The sequence below is a fragment of the Artibeus jamaicensis genome, unplaced genomic scaffold (assembly GCF_021234435.1).
Source record: "Artibeus jamaicensis isolate MK-2021 breed Jamaican fruit bat unplaced genomic scaffold, CSHL_Jam_final contig_391, whole genome shotgun sequence".
Classification (NCBI taxonomy): Eukaryota; Metazoa; Chordata; class Mammalia; order Chiroptera; family Phyllostomidae; genus Artibeus; species Artibeus jamaicensis.
The window spans coordinates 28,752,675-28,771,956 of record NW_026521814.1 but is presented as its reverse complement, the minus strand read 5'-3'; the positions used below and the strand labels follow the sequence as shown (position 1 = coordinate 28,771,956).

The 19,282-nt window shown below is 41.3% G+C and overlaps 1 protein-coding gene and 1 non-coding gene across 7 annotated transcripts in view; both read left to right on the top strand.

Moving 5' to 3' along the window:
• HECW2 (HECT, C2 and WW domain containing E3 ubiquitin protein ligase 2) overlaps positions 1–19,282 on the top strand; it is a 352,175-nt gene that overhangs the window by 169,542 nt on the left and 163,351 nt on the right. The window lies entirely within an intron of this gene.
• LOC119038704 (U6 spliceosomal RNA) lies at positions 2,856–2,967 on the top strand. Its single transcript, XR_005080464.2, has one exon. It is a non-coding gene; the product is annotated as a U6 spliceosomal RNA (small nuclear RNA).

Sequence of the window (19,282 nt, the reverse complement as noted above, 5' to 3'; positions counted from 1 at the left end):
TTTTGTTCATTTTCTTTTTTTTAATGTATTTTATTGATTTTGCCATTACTGTTGTCCTGTTCCCCCCTTCATTCCTTTCCACCCTGCACATCCCCACCCCCACCATTCCTCCCTTTAGTTTATGATCACGTGTCTCAAGTTCTTTAGATTCTACATTTCCCCTACTATTCTTGCCCTCCCCCCATCTATTTTCTACCTACCGTCTATGCTACTTATTTTCTGTACCTTCTCCCCCCTTCTCCTCCTCCCACTCCCCTGTTGCTAACCCTCCATGTGATCTTCATTTCTATGGTTCTGCTCCTGATCTAGCTGTCCTCTTAGTTTGCTTTTGTTTTAGGTGTGGTTGTTAATATGGGTGTTTTCTGCTACCTTGTCTACCAAATCGCTGACTTGATTTCCTGCTTTAACTGTTGATTCCCTGTAGTGTTTTCTTCATTGCAGTTATTATTGATATATTCTTTATTTCTGACTGGTTCTTTTTTTATGTTTCCTATCTATTTGTTGAAGTTCTTGGTAAATTCATGTACTCTTCTAAGTTCATCAAGTATCTTTATAACAGAGTTCAAACTCTGATTCTGGTAGATTGTGTGTCTCTTTTATTTAGTTCTTTTTCTTCATGTCACTTGGACCATATTTCTTTGTCTCCTCAATTTGGCAGCCTCCTGTGTTTGCTTCTGTGTATTAGGAAGAGCTGCTATGTCTACCAGTCTTGGTAGAGTGGCCTTATGTAGCAGGTGTCCTGGAGGGTCCAGTGGCGCAGCCTCCCTGGTCACCTGAGCTGGGCCCTTCAGGTGCACCCCTGGGTGGGCTGTGTGCACCCTCCTGTTGTAGTTGAGCCCTGATTGCTGTTGGATTGTCAGTGGGAGGGATTGGCCCCTGGGATGATCACTTTTGAGGGCTGGCAATGACCACCACAGTGGAGGAACTGATGTGTAGGAGTCAACCCCACAGAGTGGGACTTGCTTTAGGGGGGGCTCTGGTGCCCAATGAGTCTGTTCCTTGAGTGTGCTGCTTGTGGAGGTGGTTGGGTGGTGCTCAGTCATGGTCTGTCACTGTCCACAAGGAGTGCTGGTTCTTGGGCCTCTTGGGAAGTTCAGGCCAAGATCAACAGCTACTGTGCCCTGCCCAGGGCCACTTGGCATGAGCTACAGAGCAATCTGGAGATTGCTGCTACATGTGCAGGGCTTGAGGTACCTGAGAGATGCCAAGCTCAGAACTGAGGCCAATTGCTGCTAGTGTTGGGCCTGGGGCCACATAGCAAGAGGTATGGGGCATGCCGAGGCCAGATGCTGCTTGTTTACAGTTTCTGAGGCTTGAGAGATTTTAGGAAAGTCTGCAGCGTGAGCCAGGAGAGGCCTTTTATATGGAAAAGTCACTGGAAATAGCTTAGGTGGGCTTACAAGTTGGGTGGGTGGGGTGTCAGGGAATCACAGAGGTGGGGGTGTGGGGGCATGAGCAGTGTTAGCTAGATTGATGATGGAGACTCAGATGTAGTGCTATCTGCCTACTCTGTTGGGGGAGGGCTCAGAAAAGGACCAGTGGCCTCTGCCAGCATTTCTGCCTGGATGAAAGCTGTCCCACCAACCTTTGCCCCAAAGGCAGATAGTTCAGTCCCTCCTTGTATGTCCCTGGCACCTTTGAAGCTGCTGCTCGGCATTGGAGCTCAGAGTGAGTGAGTCCAAGTAAGATTGTATGGGTTTTTTAAGAGAAATGCCTTGGATTCCAGAAGCCCCTGTCTCATTCAGCCGCAATCCATGCTGGTTTTCACAGCCAGAAGTCAGGGGGACTTCTCTTCCCAGCACTGTAACCCTGGGCTGCGGACCTGCCGTGGGGTTGGGACTGCTTTCTCCTCAGGTGGCACCTCTGCAGCTGAGATATCCCACCTGACTTTTTAACTGCCACAGGGAGGTGTGGGATCCGCTTGTTCCACATCTCCGCCCCTCCTACCAGTCTTGACGTGGTTTTTTCTTTATGTTCCTGGTTATAGGACTTCTGTTCAGCTGGATGTCAGGTGGTTCTGCGTGATGCTTGTTCTGTAGTGTAGTTGTAGTTTTGATGTGGTTGTGGGAGGAGGTGAGTACCGCATTTACCTACTCCACCATCTTGACCAAAAGCTTTCTTTGTGTGTTCTTTTTAACAGTGGGACTAGGCTGAACAAGGTATTTTCAGTCTTCCTTCACTGAAGTTCTAGAGAATTTAAAGAACTAGCCCCAGGTCACAAAAATGGTCTAGTACCTGCAATCTAGGTCCTTATAGATCTACCTTTGTGAGCAGAGCGGTGTTTTATAGCAGGTTTTGTTATCGGATTGCAGGGTTATCGGTGGACATGGATGACCAAGGAGACAGGATCTCAGGAAGGCATTATGTAGGATGAAACATTAATTTCCCTCTGCTGAGGTCTTATTAATAGATTTGCTTTAATATTCCCATTTCAGTGGTTTATTGAATACTGTTTAGTGGGGAGAAGGGTTTTCAGGAACTGCTGTAAAGGACACATGGATAAAACCAAGGGGGAGGGTGGAAGCAAGGGAGGGAGGTGGGTTTGGCAGGGGTGGGGGGTGGGGGAAAATGCAGACAACTGTAACTGAACAACAATAAAGTAATTTAGAAATAAATAAATAACTATAGCTTTTATACTCTGATTAAATAAATGAGCTATTGTTTGTAAGGTGGAGAAGGCTTTTATTCATAATGAGATTACATTGTGATTTATTTCATATGGGATACAGAAAAGAAAACATTCAACTCTGGAATGTTAATGTCATGAAGTTATTGAGAAATACAGAGAAGAATAAAACAGATTAAATACAGATATTTATTAGAACAAGTGATTTATAAGACATCTGAAGAAATTAGTGCTCAGTTTGGGAGCACATAGACTAAAATTGGAGCGAAACTAAACAGAGATTATTAGCGTGCCCCCTGTGTAAGGATGATGCACAAATTTGTGAAGTGTTCCATATTTTTGGAACACTTTGGTCAACTAATATTTGACAAAGGGGGCAGAAGAATAAAATGGAGTAAAATAGCCTCTTTGACAAATGGTATTGTGATATCTGGACAGGTACACATTAAAAAAATGAAACTAGACCACCAACTTACATCATATACCACAATAAACTCAAGATGGATAAAAGACATAAATATAAGTTGTGACACCATAAAAGTCTTAGTTTCAGATATTCCATGCAGCAATATTTTTGCCAATATGTCCTCTAGGGCAAGGGAAATAAAGAAAAAAAAAGCAAATGGGACTACATCAAATTAAAAATCTTCTGCATGGCTAAAGAAAACATCAAAATGAAAAGGGAACCAACTATATGGGAAAACATATTTGCCAATAATACCTTGGACAAGAGTTTGATCTCTAAATTATATAAAGAACTCATATGATTCAATACCAGCAAGACACACACTCCAATTTAAAAAATGTGCAAAGGGCCTGAACACACTTCTCCAAGGAGGACACACAGAGGGCCCAGAGACCTAAGAAAAAATGCTCAGCATCACTAGCCATCAGAGAGATGCAGAGTTAAACCGCAATGAGATACCACTTCACACCTGTCAGCATGATCATCATTAACAAATCAAGAAACAACAAGTGCTGGTGAGGTTGTGGAGAAAAGGGAACCCTAGTGCACTGTTGGTATAAATGCAGATTGATGTAGCCACTGTGAAAAAAGTGTTTTCCTCAGAAAAATGAAGATGGAACTGCTGTTCGATCCAGTGATCCCACTGCTGGGGGAAACATCAATTCAAAGAAACCTGTGCACCTCTGTGTTCATAGCAGTGTTATTTACAATAGCCAAGTGCTGGAAACAGCCTAAGTGCCCATCAGTAAATTAGTGGTTCAAAAAACTGTGGCACATTTACACAGTGGAATACTATACTGCAGAAAGAAGGAAGGGACTCCCACCCTTCACAACAGCATGGATAGAACTGGAGAGCACTATGCTAAGTGAAGTAAGCCAGGCAGTGAAAGACAAATACCATATGATCTCACCTGTAAGTGGAACCTAATGAACAAAACAAACAAATGAGCAAAATAGAATCAGAGGCATGGAAACCAGGAACAGACTGACAGGAACAAGAGGAGAGGGAGGAGGGGGTAACAGGGGAAGAAGGGGAAGGGTCAAGTCAAGGAACAGGTGCAAAGGACCCGTGGACATGGACAGTGGGGTGGGGCAGGGGAGAGCTTGGGGCAAAAATTGGGCCAACTGTAATAGAACAATAAAATAAAATAAAAGTAGTTAACTGGCAGCTTAGCATTTTGGTTTTTTAAAATCAACTTAGGCTATTGCAGTGAAGGCCTAAAAGGTACTAGGAAGAGGTATTACATGCTTTTATTTTAAAAATGTGCCAGAGGAGGTCATGTTACAGTAAACAGAGTGGCCATTTCAAAGTGTTTCCAGTTTAGACTAATAATTTACTCTTGTTCTTTCCTGGTGTCTTCAGGTTGAAGTGTGCAATCTATTAGATTCAAATATCATTTTGTCTCTATCCAGTAAGTTAATTTATCCAGCATGTAGCTCTATGGGGAGTTACAATAATTAAATAATACAGGTAATGTTTTGATCATTTCACTGTGTAAATACTTACACATTTGCATTCTCTTCTTGTCTACAACCCTCAGAAGTAACCCTTATACTAACAACTGTATTATTTTATGTGATATGTTGTAATAAAAAAATGTAGCCATTACCTCCTCTGCCTGTGCGAGTTGGGGCCAAACCTTAACCCTTTCTGTGTCCCCAGGATCCAACACAGTTCTGGCCCGTGAAGGATGCTCAGTTAGTGTTCACTGTCAAGTGAATAAGCAAACTTAATGAGCAGTCCAGAATGAGATTGCTGTTTTAAATATCAGACCTTCAGTTGGGGGTATCCAGATTTCATTGCTTTTTGGATTTTATGCAAATGAAAGAATTAGGAAACATACCGTGTGAACCTTGAGGTGATGTACTTAGCTAGTTGTTTTGCATGCATTACCTCATCTGATTCTCAAGGAATCTGCTGAGGTTGTACAATCCCCATTCCCTTTTCACAGGTGAAAACTGTGGAGCACAGCAGTGTTAAATCATTTGTTTAAAGCCCCACAAGCAATGAGTGATAGGAACAGAGTTGAACATAGGGAATGTACTTACTCACTGTACAAAACAAAACTGCTGAACATTTTCCCATGGAGTAAAAAAGAATATAGTTTCCATTTTCACTCATTAAAAATTTAAAAGGAATGGTGTATATATTGTGTGAGGTTATTGATTTCGCTTTATTGGTTGTAATATTCACCCCTCATTTTACTCCTCAACTCACATCAGTCTAGCTTCCCAGGTTTGACTTTCTGCCTCTACTAAGGTCACTGGGAACATCATTATTGCCAAATGCACCAGACATTTTTCGGGCTTCATTCTCGAATCTTTGCAGGATTTGATGATGTTGTATTCTTTTGGCTCACATAAGACCTTTCTCTTTTAGTTACTTCTCTACCTTTCTTTCTGTTTTGTCCTTTGCTCTCTCTTCTTTCACCTTAAATACTGGTATTTTCCAGGCTTTTATTCTAGGCCATTTTTTTCTAATTTTGTTCTTGGCGCCCTGAGCAATTGCATTCATCCCTATGGCTTCACCTAACACTCCTGCACTTCAATCTTCAATCTTTCCGCTTCTGATGCCATTATTGTATTTCCAGTGCTGATTAGACATTTACCTGGATGGGGGCTGGACTCCTGAAACTCATCACAGTGCGAACTGAATTTGCTTACACCCCCTTTCCCATAACTAGCACCCCCTTCTCTTCTCTAAGGTTGCTGGTGGCAGTTCTGTAACTCAGAAATTGGAGACGTATCTTAATTTTTAAAAAATTTTCATCCAGTTGGCCTGGGTCAGTTCACCTTTTCAACTTACCTATTTCTCACCCCACTCCCCAACTGCTGCTTTTATTTAGATCCTTGTCACCTGTCCCCCTATTTGGGGGCACATTTCTGCCATTCCTGCCACCAGTCTCTTCCTGCTGCATTTGATCCTCCATCCTGCCATGAGAGTCATCAATTTTATAAAAAATACAGTTTTACACCTGATGAAGATAAGCTCAGTGGAAAACTTCACAGACAGGAAAATAGAATAAAATACAAATTATTTGTAGTCCCGCTACCATTTCCAATCTAATTTTAAACTAATATTGAATTGCATTAAACTTTAAAAGTACAGTGTGATCGCGCCAACCACCTGGTTGAGAACCATCACTGGGAAGCCAGATGGAAGTGCCGTGTCGTTTGGGTCGGTGGCTGTGGGCATCTTCTTAAAGCCACATCACCTGTAAACAGTGAAGCCCAAGCAGAGCACCTGCTGCTGACGGACAGAGGACACAGGCGCCTGTCACCTGTTCAGACTCTCACTCTGTTCTTTCTGGGTTTCACCAACTTTCTCCTGCCCACGTTGATTTTCAAAATTTGAAAATATCTCCAGTTTCTAATTTGACTTGAAATAGTTGTGTTGAAATTATTTTATTATAAAAGCTTTTTGGCCCTATTTGAATAACCATATCCCTGGCTCGTTCCTGGTCTTAGGGAGAAGGCTTTCAGTTTTTCACCATGTTAGCTGAGGGTTTCTTATAAGTGCTTCTCTATTCCTTGTTGGTTAAGTATTTTTATCATAAGGGTGTTGGATTGTTTCCAGTGTTTATTTTTTTCCGCATCCATTGAAGTGATCGTGCGGTTTGGTCCCCCTTTCGTACTGTTACTGTGGTGTGTTACACTGATTGAATTTTGTATGTTATACCATCTTGGCATTTCCTGGGTAAATCTCACTTGATCATGCTGTATAATCCTTTTACTCTGCTGCTGGGTAACACTGCTATGCAGTTTGGGATGCATTACTCTTTTGGCACATATAATTAATTAATCATTTGAGGATGCAATGAATGCCATGGGACCTCTTCACAAAAGGAAAAAAAATCTATATATCTACAAACAATTCTGCCTGCCATTCATGAATTTTGGCATCCTCAAAACTCTGCCTTCAAGGATCTAAGGACTTGAGATAAAGAAGAGCTTATTTAAAATTACTCAGCAAGGTTTCTTCTAATCATGAAAGGGAGTATTTATCCACTTACCTCTTTTTAATGCTAACTTTTAAAGGACTTTATTGTTTTGTCTTTAATTTGATATTATGTTTAATTTTATTTCATTTTTAATTAGTTGAAGAATTAATGTCAGCCACACCCTGCACTGGGTGGTTCACTCCTGGCAGCCTTGGGAAGTTCACTTGTTTACATCACACCAAGCTTCCAAGCCGTGGCCCACCGAGAGCCTCTGCACAAGGATGCTGCCTTGCTAACGAGCCTTTCGCCCGCAGCTAGGCCTGGTTCCTGGGGAACTCTCGCCCTCCTGGTCCATTACTGTCTGCTTCCTGACCTCTCAGAACTGTGTCTGTGTTTTCATGTGTTATGATGTAAGGAGCATTTCCTGTCTCTTTGTACACTGGAACCTGCCTCTTTATAATTCCTTGTACTATGAGAACCAATGACCACCTTGAACATTCCATTATTGATTCATTTTCAGAGAGAATTTTGTATGGACATTTATTTTACTTTATTTTTCTATACTGATTTACCACTTGTTAACAGCCAAGGTGGCAAAGCATTAGGATATGAAGATTAAACTTTAACAGAAACTGCTGCCATTGCTTATGTGGTCAGTAGGGCGTGTTGCACTGAATTGTTTTTTCAATAGGAAGGTTGACTTTGTGCTGAACTGATCATTAGAATCAGTGACATGATAACCATGTGGGGTTATCGGTGAAGTTTGTGGTCACAGCAGAGTGTCTGTAAAGGGCTTTTGACTTCCCTGAGTATCGTGCTTTAAGAAATAGTGCTTGGTGAAGCCCTGGCTGGTGTAGCTCAGTGGATGGAGCACGGGCCTGCAAACCAAAAGATCGTGGTTCGGTTCCCAGTCAGGGCACATGCCTGGGTTGCAGGCCAGTTCCCAGCAGGGGCCAGTTCCCAGCAGGGGTCGCATGAGAAGCAACCATACAGTGATATTTCTTTCCCTCTCTCCTTCCCTTCCCCTCTAAAGATAAATAAATAAAATCTAAAATTAAAAAAAAAAGAAATAGTGCTTGGTGAACATGGCAGCTGGTGGAACTGAGAAATCCAACAGGAAAAGACCTAATCTAATCTTCAGTGGATGACCAGGAGGAGAAGCACTTCTGATGGTAGACTAGGGACCTCCAAAAGCCTCAGCCTCTAAAAAAGCAATGAATGCACTGGGGACAATATTTTTAATCAACTCTTTCAGATTTTGGAAATCAACCAAAGGCTTTTAAGTACAAGAGGGACATTTATTCAAGAAACAGGGTGAATCTCAGTTAGAACAATATCATCAGCTTCGTGGTGTTTTCACCAGCCTTTTTCCTATACCCTTCCCCATAGCTCCACAGTAGCTTTGAAAACCAACGCCTTGTGACCATGGCAGCTGAGAAAACCAGCAGCTTAACAGCCGCTAACAAGGGCATAATGGGTTTTCAGCTCCCCCAGAAGCCTTGTCCCTAGAGGACTGTGGCCACTGGATATGTCTTTCAGCCTTTGAAAACACCCCATTCACAGGGCTAATCCTTATTTGGCTTGGCACACAGCTTATTCGGTGCAGAAAGCCCTACCTCCAGCACATTTGTCAAAAACCGTCACTGATGACTGTTTAACATCACACCTGCCTGAGGTAGATACCACCTGGGGCACAAAAAGCGCTGCCCAAGTAGTGTAAAAGGACAAAATGGAGAACGAGAAGTCCGTAGGGGGCTTTGGAAAACTGATATATTCCTGGGAATCTGTTACCAGGAGGCCACACATGTAGGCAGGGCTGGGTTACTATGCCCAGAAAGCACCTGAAAAGGCCCTCATTTCTCTTCTCTGCCCGACCCTGAAGCTCTGTGCAAGTAGGAAGTAAAGGCTGAGGTGGAACTGTAAACTGCTGTGGCGTTGAAGGTATGTGCTCCATTGCACACACACAGCTCGTTAGCCAAGACTGGGAGACTCACTGGGTCAGGGCGTTGATGGAGGTCTCTGTCCGATTGTTATCTGACCCCTGAGCTACGTGAGCATGGACTGCAGTGGCCCATGACGCATGACAACTGTTGCACCCCTATACATTTTCAATAAATAGGGACATTACCTTCTACAAATATAAGGTCTTTCTTACACTAAATGTAATACAGGAATTGTCCAGCATGAAAATCACAGTTTCTGGGGAAAAAAAACAAAAACAAAAACAAAAAAACAAAAAACAAAAAAAACCCAAAAAACAAAAAAACCCCAAAAAAACAAAACAAAACAACAAAAAAACCCAAAAAAACAAAAACAAAACAAAAAACAGTTGGTTTGCTTAAACAGAATCTAGTAAACAGCTTTTTATGTCATGTTTAATATAGAATAGTAATTCTTCCCTTTATCTTTTTTAAAATTGGAGAATAACATACTTACTGAAAATTAATAGAGTCATAAGTCTGCAGCGTAATTAATTGGTAACTGTGCTCATAGATCAAGAAACAGAACATTTCTAGCATTTCGGAGTCCTTCTCCTGCCTTTCCCAATCTCACCCGTCTTCAAGGCAACCAGACATTAGGCATGCCTCTTATTTCTGTTGAGGAATAATACCTACATAGGAGAGTCCTTTAAGGTGCCTTAACCTTGAATGGAGAACACGATGCATTTTTGCAGATGTGCACACCCTCTAGCCACCTCCGAGATCAAGACACAGAGCGTTCTCAGCACCCCCGAAGTCTTCCTCATGCCCCCTTCCAGTCACATCCCCCAAGAGTCAGTTTCTGAAACTGTTGGTAGTTCTGCCTGTTCTGTAAAAATCAAGGCCACAGAGTGTTTTTTTTGTCTGGTTTCTGTCACTATCTTTTTCTCCTTTGTATTTTTTATCAGTGGCACTGACAACTGAATCAGTTATCCTGTCCCATAAGCTAGATTTGTTTTTTGCTTCCTGTTCATAGCTTTTAATTTGGCCTACTACCCCCCATATTTCTTGTAAATTTGAGGTTAACACAAGAGTCTTGACTAGGATCAGTTTTATTTTCCCCCCGACGCACCAGTGATGGTGCTGTGTACTCCGCATGGCGCTCATGCAAAAGCTGCATGAAATACTCAGCATCCGCTGCCCAGACCTTTGTGATGCTAAGATGTAGCATATTGTGACACCCCAAAGTCCTCATTGGAAAGTTTCCCTTCCATTTGTCAGGGAATGGTTTCAATTATGTTGTTCTTTCAGGTGTTAAAAAGTGAACTTTCTCGCTCTTTCATTCCTTCCACATTTGTTTCTTGGAAGTCTTGTGTAGAAAGCACTTCCCTCATCAGCTACATCTCCTTAGTTACTCTCAAGTATAATTCATACTGTCAAGGCAAGGTAAACGCCTAATTCTTTAATTTTCACTGAAAACTTGTTTCCAGTGTACATAGGCATTGGTGCCCTGGTTATTGCCTGTTGGGACTAAAGAGGTTTGCTTCTTTTTGATGAGTGGCTATGTATATGTTAATACTCTCCTGAACCTGTGTGTTTAGAGCTTCATGTGTTTTAATGAGCTGCAGGTTTTAAAAAAATACTTGAACTGTACTATTTGGAGCAATGGAAAAGCTATGTAAGAAGGTATTTTCAGAGCAGTTTTATATTTCATTCCTGATGTCCCCACACTGCACCCTCATTCTCTCTGTAGGTAACCATCTGTGGTGGCTTTACCATTTCCATGTTTTTTCATATGTAAAAGCAAACTCTGTGTGTGTGTGTGTGTGTGTGTGTGTGTGTGTGTATGTGTGCAGCACATCATATCTCTGTATCGACTCTTCTGGAGGTTACATTGCTGTGGCCAAGATGGCAAAAAGATGGCAGGCGGGTCCAGATTTAAACCCAGGAACGCAGCTTCCGAGTTGCGCTCTTTCTGGCTCTGCTGTCCTTACAGCAGCCTCACGAACAAACAACTCAGATCAGGCCCAAGAGGAGGCATCTAGGATTTTGCTCCGAGGAACCAGTGGCAGGTAATCTGAACACAGAATTAGCAATGGAACCTAGTTTTCAAAGAATTGTAAAAATGCTATGTGAGAATGCATCAGAGTAAACTTGTGCCAAGAAAAAATAAGTGTTTTTTCTTAATTAAAAAAAATTGGTTTGATCCATAGTTTCTACTTTTGATTAGACAGCATTGATTTAATCTGCTGGTAAGAAGTGGGAGAAAAACTTCCTCTGAGCCCTTTGGTACGTGCGATTGTCATTGCATGATCAACAGTGGGATGGAAGTGTTGCCTTCTCTGTAGAGCAATTAATCTGAGGCCTTTTCAGGAAAATTGCACTAAGATCATTTTAGTACCTTAGACCAAGAGTACCATTCTAAGTAGATAAGCTTATGATGATAAAGAATTAATAGTGGTCATAATATAATTTGTCAGTTAGATTGTATTAGAGACTTTTTCCTCTCCTTTTAGGTGTCTAAGAATTAACTCCTTATTGTGTCACTAAAAGTCTGAGATACTTTTCCTTGGCACTAACTAGTGTGCAGCTTCAACCAACTTGGTTTTCCTTTGATTGAGGGGTTAAATTACTGAAACATCTTTTGCCTGCTTACAAAATTTGAGCATCATCAAAGAGTAGTTTTTACAGAGTTTGTAACTTTTCTGTTTTCTCCCCTGGAGAATGAAAAACTGTTTTGTTTTGCTATCAGATTCTTTTTAATATCTCAGTGTAATGATGTTCAGGCGTGGCTTTGTGCCGGTCCCTTTCTTAGTATCGCTTCAGATTTTTGCTTTAACAGATGCTCCTAAGTACATCAGTTTGGAGACCAGGAAGTTAGGAAGTGCCTCACATTTATGTTGGAGACAAACTTTGAGGGAAATAAAATCTAAAATAGAGAATCCATTTTTATTCATTTAGTATAAAGTATGTATCAGTCATTTCCCAGATTGCACAGTTGTTAGGAGTCTGAAGATTAATAAAATATGCTTCTCATCTCAAAGGACACAGACTGCTAGAGGGGACTAGACATGCCAGTCTGTCCCCAGGGACCCGCTCCTTCTAACACTGATGTAAGTGGACAAGATTTAAAAAGAGCTCGTGACAGTACTTTGAATATGAGCTAATACATAATGACACACAAATGTTTTTCAGTAAACATCATTTTCCTGGTGCAATTTATTCCATTTTCTTTCAAGAGAGATTGAAAGTGTTATCTGGAACCATGAATGGTCATCCTGGCACTGTGATTTGTGTGTGTGCTTGTGTGTGCACTTTGTGTGTGCATCTGTGCCAGTTTCAGAAGGAGCTAGAGAAGCCCTGCCATAGCCCGGTCTCTGAGTTCTTTCAGTATTTATGTTTGATTCAAATTGATGTCATCATTTCATTTGGAGCAGGAATCTTTGGGTTGATGACCAGAGTACTTAAAGTTTTTTAATATATTTTATTGATTATGCTATTATAGTTGTCCCAGTCCCCCCTTCATTTCCTTCCACCCTGCACATCCCCTCCCACCCACATTCCCCCCCCTTTAGTTCATGTGCGTGTGTCATAAGTTCTTAAGCTTCTACATTTCCCACTCTACTCTTGTCCTCCCCCTGTCTATTTTCTCCCCACCATCTATGCTACTTATTCTCTGTACCTTCTCCCCCTCTCTCCTCCTCCCACTCCCCTGTTGCTAACCCTCCATGTGATCTCCACTTCTGTGGCTCCGCTTCTGATCTAGCTGTCCTGTTAGTTTGCTTTTGTTTTAGGTGTGGTTGTTAACAACTGTGAGTTTGCTGTCCTTTCACTGTTGATATTTTTTATCTTCTTTTTCTTAGATAAGTCCCTTTAACATTTTGTTTAGTAAGGGGTAGGTGATGATGAACTCCTTTAACTTGACCTTATGTGAGAAGCAATTTACCTGTCCTTCTGTTCTAAATGAAAGCTTTGCTGGATAGAGCAATCTTGGACATAGGTCCTTGCCTTTCATGACTTGGAATACTTCTTTCCAGCCCCTTCTTGCCTGTAAGGTGTCTTTTGAGAAATCAGCTGACAGTCTGATAGGAACTCCTTTGTAGGTAATTGTCCCCTTAGCTCTTGCTGCTTCTAGGAGTCTCTCCTTCATTTTAATCTTGGCTGATGTAATGATGATGTGCCTTGGTGTGTTCCTTCTTGGGTCCAACTTCTTTAGGACTCTCTGAGCTTCCTGGATTTCCTGAAAGTCTATTTCCTTTGCCAGATTGACGAAGTTCTTTTTAATTATTTGTTCAAATAAGTTTTCCACTTGTTGCTCTTCCTCTTCTCCTTCTAGCACCCCTATAATTTGGATGTTGGAATGTTTGGAGATGTCCTGGAGGTTCCTAAACTTCTCATTTTTTTGAGTTTTTATTTTTTCATTCTTTTCTGTTTGGTTGTTTCTTTCTTCCTTCTGGTCCACTCCTTTGATTTGACTCCCAGTTTCCTTCCCATCACTATTGATTCCCTGTATATTTTCCTTTATTTCACTTAGTATGGCCTTCATTTTTCATCTAATTTGTGACCAAATTCAACCAATTCTGTATCTTGGTCACCAGTGCTTTGAACTGTGCATATGATAGGTTGGCTATCTCTTTGTCATTTAGTTGTATTTTTTCTGGAGCTTTGATTTGTTCTTTCATTTGGGCCATTTTTTGTTTGTTTTGGTGTATCTGTTCCATAGTAAAGGGTAAAGCCTTAGGTGTTCGCCTGGGCAGAGCAACCCAGGTCCTCGGTTGTGACGCTGTATGTGGGGGAGGGGTCCAAGAGGAAACAATGCCACTTGCTTGGCTCTCTGCTGGCATCCAGTCACTTCCCCCACCACCCACAAGCAAACTGGGCCCTTCTGGTGCTGATTCTTGTGTGGGTGGGCTTGTGTATGTTCCAGGACCCTGCGAGTCTCTCCAGTGAAGTCTCCTGTGAGGCTGGGAGCCCCTCCCGGCACGTCAACCCCCGCAGGTGTTTTCAATTGGTGTTCTGAGGCTTTATTTCCCCATGCTGGAACCTCAGGTTTCATGGTCTGTCTTGCTCCCCAGTTTCGCCTGGTTTATCTGTGCACAAACACGGGACTGCCTGGTTCTGCAAGCCACCTTGCATGCCAAGCTTCCCCACAGCCTGCCTCCTTGCCGGGTTCACCCCCTGCCACCCCGAGTGCCCGGGTCACCAGCCACCACTTTTTTTTGGCCTCCACCCCCCCGCCCGGCTGCCCAACTCCACCCCTCCTACAGGTCTGGATGAATGTGTCTACTTTAACTCCTTGGTTGTCAGATTTCCATACAGTTCAGTTTTCTGTCGGTACTGGTTGTTTTTTTGTTTCTAAATTTTTGTTCTTATTTTGGTTGTGTGAGGAGGCATAGTGTGTCTGCCTACGCCTCTATCTTGGCTGGAAGTCCTCCAGAGTACTTAAAAGTTTTGAATATAATTTTAAACAGACGCAGATTCAAACTAGTTTTCATGGGACATCTTCCTAAAAAAAAATTGTTTTTACTGAACACTTACCAGACATATCCCAAATCTGTTTTGTTCTCTAGCGGTACCCTTATGATGGATGATACTTGTGTTTTTTTGTATCTTGAGATAATATGTAGTTAGCTACAAGGTCACTTTTAGGGACAATTCCTCTTGATAAATAAAAACTCTATGAATTGAGTACTTCATAAATCCACAATATAAGTAATATTTTCAAATGTCAGAATAGTGGATGATTAAAGATAGATTTGCAAGGGAAACATAGAGGATGCAGAAAGGTAGGGAAGAGATGTCAAACTGTATTTTTTCTGTATTACTGTTTTTACATTTCTCTGTCAACTAAGCCAGATTGAAGTCTCTCTTTTCTTTTCTTTTTAAAAAAGATTTTATGTACTTATTTTTAGAGAGAAGGGAGGGGAGGGAAGAAGAGAAACAGCAATGTGTAATTGCCTCTCGCGCACCCCCACCTGGGGACCTGGCTCATAACCCAGGCATGTGCCCTGACTGGGAATAGAACAAGAGACCCTTTGGGTCACAGGCTGGTGCTCAATCCACTGATCCACACCAGCCAAGGCTTGAAGTCTCTTTTTTCTCATATCAAAGTAATGCAAGTTCATTTACCAACAAGTTCAAAAACATGGAATACTGTAAGGAACATTTAAGTCTTTCTATCAAGCAATGTTCACAAGTAATTACTGTGAATATTTTGGCATATTTCTCTTACAACTTTATTTTAATAAATATTACATTTCTTTTAACCCAATTAAGTTATTGTATATAAAGCTCTGACATTTGTTTTCCCACATATTATATCATGGGTATTTATTTGGAAAGAAAAATAATTTACTTGGGAACATTGTGTGATGTCTACATAATATCCTGTAATATGGCTGTGCCATAATTTATTTATTCATTTGTTTTTGGATACATATACAGTTTATAATTATTACAGACTGTGGCACAGTAACCACTGGATTTCTATAATCCTTGATGGCCTGTGTTTTGTAAACACTCATTTTATTTTGCTTCTTTTATTTTGCTTATTAAAAATGATCTGACCATGGCAGATCGTTTTTTTCCGTGTGTAAAATAATCCTGCCTTTTCTGGTGTTTCTGTCCCCACACCCTCTTTTACTAATTATACTTTTACTGCAGGAAGTTTTTAAATTAAAAAAAAAAACAATAGGTTTTTTTAAGTTTGACTGAGATGTTTATATTTAAACTCTAAAACAGATTCGAAGGTAAAATGACAAATCCTGATGAGAGCAGTTTATAGTGGAAATGCTTGCGGACCCTTAAATAGAGCGTGGTCGGGAGGGGCGGGCGTGGACCCACTTGTTCCAGCTTGTTCCAGGAAGGACGTTTGGATGGATGCCATCTATTTTTCAAAGATGTCTTGTGATTTTGGTTTATCTGCTTCACTTAACCCTTCCCAAAGTGATTGCTGAAACAAATGTATGTAGTCCAATGAAAGGAATTAACGTAGTTATAATTCCTTGGGTTTGTTGAAGGAAGTTTTTTTCCCACCAAAGACAGGACTTAAATATTATTCTGAGCATCTACTGGCTGGATGCACCGTGCCAGGCACCATCTGCTTGTCTGTGTCGTTCACGGTCCTGTCATAACTGTGCTGGCTGTTCAGTGTCATCCCTGTCTGTTGAGGAGGGAACTGAAGTCCAGGATTAATCGCTTTGTCAAAGTCACACAGCCAATGGGTGTCCGTTGCAGCTGCAAATCCATTGCTATTCTATATTGTCTACAAGTTGTCAGAGAATTCTCAGTCCAGTAACTGATTAAATTTGACAATGCCTTAAATTAGATTCTAAAGTGTTAGGAAAACAATAAACACATTTAGTGTATGACAGTTTACAACTTTTAAGCATCATGGAAGGAACTTGCATATTTAAAGTTTGACTTTTTTTCTCCTTTAGATAGGGGACCCGGTAATGTGGGGGGGAATCCTCACTTTTCTTCCATCCTGGCTGAGAGGCCTCGGCACCTGGGCGGGCAGCTGCTATTCCTGCGCCTTTGTCTGCTGTGTGCACAGATGCACGGCCCCAGGCTCTCTGCCCTCACCTTTTATAAACACTGGTTTCGCTGGGAAGGAGAAGAGTTATTCTCGGTAGTGCTCACACAGCAAAAGTCACAACTGCCAGTCCCTACCCAGGGGTATGACGACCTGGAGCAGGAATTGTAAGAGTATGTCTAGAATTTAACTTTAATACTGTTTAGAGTGCAGGTCTTTAATAAGAGAGGCAGTTATTATTTAGAATTTACAAGGAGGCAGGATCACTGCAAAATGAGACCTGTGTCCCACGTACTTCTGACTAGAATAATTTATTCTTCTTACTGTTGTCTATGCTGGATATCATGAAAAGCATGGATAGCTGAGAGGGACCCAGCACTAAGATGACCATTAACTTCCTGCTTTAAAAAAAAAGATTTTATTTATTTATTTTCAGAGAGAGTGGGGTAGGAGAGGGATAAAGAGGAGAGGAGAAACATTGGTTGCCCATCACACATACCCAAACCAGGGAGGGAAGGGTCCACACCCCTGACTGGGAATCAAACTGGCAACTTTTTATTTGTGGGATAAGGCTCAGCCAACTGAGCCACTCTGGTCAGTGCTAAAATACCTGCTTTTCTGAGAACAGCCTGAAACAATAGTTTAGTGTCAGCGAAGACTCACAGGTAAGGGATTGATACTTGGTGGATCCTACAATGATAAAGTTCACTGAATCCTTGAATATTAAAACTCCAGTGTCTCTTTGAAAGTCGAAAGACACACATTTATCATGAGTGAAACCAGTGCTTTCTAAAGCTGTTGAGAGTAAACTCAGGAAATTGTACTAAAATGTTATTCTAAGAGGTGGTATAGCTACAAGAAAGTTAGTTGGTTCACACATACATAAAAAGAGATTGGTTTACTGCCGAGAGATTCAGACTGAGTTCTTGTGAGAAGTTAAGGATGTTACTCAGACATTCATTCAGTAATCCTTTCTGGTCCCGAACCTTTGGGACGAAATCACAGAAAGCCAGGTTCATTCCTGTCCCAGGCGAGGAGGCTCACTGGACAGGACCAAGCATGGCCAGAGTCTCTCTGGCTGGTGTCCACCAGTGTGCCTTGAATTACCATTCGAATCCATCACAGACACTGATCCTTTGTAAAACAGTATAAAAATCAATATTATTAGAAGAGTTGAATGCAATAAAAAAACAATATCTGTAAGATAGAAGCCTACATTTTTGTTACTAGATTGAACAGATTATTTAAAATTACTCTGACAAATGTCTATACAAGTCTCCAAAGGCTTCTGCTCAGTTTCCATTCTTGTCTCAGATTACTAACGGCCAGTTCTTGGCCCAGCACAGGTCTGTGGCCCACGTTTGAGGAACACTGTTCTAGACTTCAACAGAAATGGAAATTTTTTTCTCATGTGAGTGTCCCTTCCCGTCTTCATTTGCCATGTGTAATACTTGCTTGTCTTTCTGTTATACTCTTTTCTAATGGATTGGAAGTCATCTTCACGAGAACTGTTAGGATAGGGAATGCTGCAAAGGTACAAAGCTGCGTGTCCCTTTTTGAGTTTCCCGATAACACAGATTTGCAAAATTGTATGTGACATTCACATCTACACGTACATTAACGTATGGCCTATCAGGTTTTGCGCCTCTAGGCCAGTGTCTCTTGTAGTGTGGTATAAGGGCCACCCGTATCAGAATGAGCTGGGGTAAGTGTTTAAAAATGCAGACTCCTCAGACCCATTGTATCCCTGCTGAATCGAAACTGCTGCGGTTTGCTCTGTGGAGTCGGAATTTGAAACGTAAATCTCACCAGGTGATTCTAATGCACACGGTTGAGAACCCTTCCTTCAGGTTTGGGAATCTGCGTATTTGGTTCTGCATCAGATACTATGGTAGTTATATCACAAATGCTGATTCTGTCCATTCACGTGAATATATTGGCGTCGCTGTGCTTGCATCAGCAGAGACTCTAGGATATGGGGCCGTTGCTATCTCAGCCGTATATGCAAAGCATCGTTGGTGGAAGGTAATGTTCTCATTTTACAGGCAGTAACAAAGACTGCACATAAACAAATAATAGGATTTTACATCTTTCTCTATTGGTTTGCTTTTATTTTCAGAGCTTTACATATTTAAAATCTATTCCTAAGGTCACCCTGCTTTATAATAATCTACTTTTTTCATTAAAAAATGGTATAGCTACAGAACCCATTAACCATGCAATTAAACAGTTATGAATTGAGTGATTGAAGTGGGATTGTCTATAAACCTCCATATTATTTCATCTAAAAGCTCTTGTTTTTACATTAACATGGGATTAATACAAAACTTATCAATAAGGAAAAACATTACATTCTTATATGTTAATAGGATATTCACCCAGCAGGAAAAACATATTCTTAGAGTTTCAACGTGCCTGTTAGTCAAAGAAAGGAGATACTGCTGTAGGTGGGTCTTCAGCTCTGCAGTGGGAATTCCTGAGACAAAGAGAACCACATTTGTACCTGTTGGTGCATGCCATGCAGAGCTTGGCAACAACGTACATCTGCTTGTGTGATTCGGTCTGTTAGATATAGAAAAGTAAGGGTCATTTATTCTCGAAATAAATGAAAACAGTGGATCACAATCCCGACATTTTGGCTTGAACGGACATTAATAAACGGATTTTCTTATCCACTGAAGATGAGAAAATCAGTTCTCTGGGGACTTTATTTTCTTCCAAAGCATAATGAAAATGTCCTGGATAAAACTGCAAACTGTAACAAAGCATTGTGTCCATATCGACTTTTACTGAGCT